This window comes from Bison bison, unplaced genomic scaffold (genome assembly GCF_000754665.1).
Source record: "Bison bison bison isolate TAMUID 2011002044 unplaced genomic scaffold, Bison_UMD1.0 scf7180017864383, whole genome shotgun sequence".
Classification (NCBI taxonomy): domain Eukaryota; kingdom Metazoa; phylum Chordata; class Mammalia; order Artiodactyla; family Bovidae; genus Bison; species Bison bison.
Genome location: NW_011494955.1, coordinates 6,801,611 through 6,803,705, shown reverse-complemented (window position 1 = coordinate 6,803,705; position 2,095 = coordinate 6,801,611).

The window sequence follows — 2,095 nt, the reverse complement described above, 5'->3', positions numbered from 1 at the left end:
GGGCGGGGCAAGGCAATCCCTAGGGGAGGGGCCGGCGCAGGGCGGGTCTTCCTGGGCATCGCCCCCTGACTGCTGTCGTTGGCTGGGGACCATAGAGGCCAGAAGGGCGGAGCCACAGTTTCCAAGACGGATCGATGGACAAACATCCACCAGAGACAAAGACACAGACAGACAGACAGACAAACCAAGACAATGAGGAAGGCAGAGACAGATGGAATTCCAGACCACTCCATCTTTCCAGGCTATCCAAGAGTTTTGTCCCCCACCCCCACCCTCCGCCCCGTTAGCTTCCCTGGCCCCATTTGCTGTCCTGGCTGCCTAGTCTCAGTGCTCTAGCTCTGGGGCACCAGCCCCTGAGCCCCTCTAAGAAGGGTAAGGGGAAGAGTTGGGAAAGGGCTACCCAGCAGGGAGAGAGTTCCGGGGGTGGGTGGCGCCTGATTCTGTGTCAGGATGCCCGGCCAGGGGCCAGGGAGGGAGCGGTGCCCTCGCCCAGTTCATGAGGACAGGAGACTCATTCACTGTAAACCAAGTACAGATGTGCTGGGAGGGGGAGGGGGAATCAGGGCCACATTCACAAACCACAGTTGGGCCCTCCCTCCTTGCCAGCGGCCACCATCACCAGGGCAGGAGGGGTTAACTTCGCAGCCTCCTGGCAGGATCCGTGCCACACAGGCTGAGTGCCATCCCACCCCGGCCTGGACGCCTGGGTCCAACTCCCCAACACCCGCCCCTCCCACACTGCTGAGAGCTGCTCCCAGGGTAACCAAGCAAAGTCAACAGCAGCCAGGCCACCTGGGGACGGGACCCTGGAGTATCTATTCCCAGCTCTTCCCACCCCCAGAATGAAAAGGAGAGACTGTCAGCACCCCATCTGCAGCTCCTGTTCTCCTGAGAGAGCCACCGCAGGCCCCCTTATCCCCCTCCCCTTCATCTGACTCTGGCTACCAAAAGTGGCCTTTCCCTGTCCTGGGAGGGAAGATGCCTGGTCCTCAGGGTAGCAGTATGGACAAGGTAATTCCAGTACGGAAAATGTGACGCAACTGAGTCGGTGTCCCCAGTGCCGGCTACTTGGGACTGTTGCTGGGAAGGTCCTTTGGGTGCATCTCCCCGGCCGGGCCCAGCCCTCCCTCCTGCTGCTGCCCTTCTCCACTCTCTCACTCCCACCCTAGTCCCTGTAGGAGTGTTGGGGCTCTGCACAGAGGTTGGACTTCACATTCCCTCCTCTTCTCTGGCTCTGTCTTCAGTAGGATGGATGCTGACACCCTGGGGGTTCCGACTCTAGGGACTGAGAGTCTGTGGTGGTCACGTTGAAGTTGGAGGAATGTTCCCATCAGACACTGACATTCACACTGGGTGCGTGCGCGCGCACGCGCGCACACACACACACACACACACACACACCCAGCGTCAACAACATTCGTGGCGCATCCACCAGGCCGGCAGGCAGGCAGGCGCTAGTTAAGGCAGACACACACCCTCTGCTTGGGCTTTCTCTCTCACACCCAGCGCAAGGCTCCTCCCACCCCCGGCTACAGTTCCCTGGCCCTCCTTCCCAGCCTCTCCCCTCCAGACACAAGCCTAAAGGTGGGGATGGCCTTGGCAGCCAGCCGGGGACCCAGGAGACCTAACTCCCACAGCTTACTCAAGGCAGAGAGAGGAGGAGGTCTTTAAGCCCAAGCCTCAGAACCCCTACAACCTCCACTAGTTAAACCAGTTTGCTCCTGGGACTTAAGGACCGGCTGGGGTAGGCATGGGGAAGAAGAGTCTACTTTGACACGCAGGTGAAGGCTAAGCGCAGGGTGAAGATAGTGGCTGCTGCTCTGGCAGATCCCTGCGCGGTCAAGCCACCCCTGGGAGGACGTGGAGACAGCCCTCACTGCCCGTCCTGAGGAGGTACAGAGACTAGCCTCCGGGAACCACAGTCCGGCCAGAGGACTCAACCAGTCCGCAAATGGCAAGAATGGGGAAAGTGCCAGAGAGAAAGGGTGGCATCATGGGCCCAGGACACTGACCTCTTCTGCCAGCCTTGCCCGGCCTCCCGGGGACGGAGCCACGGAAGCCCAGTAAATGGGAGGGGCAAAGACCCAGGCGTCCC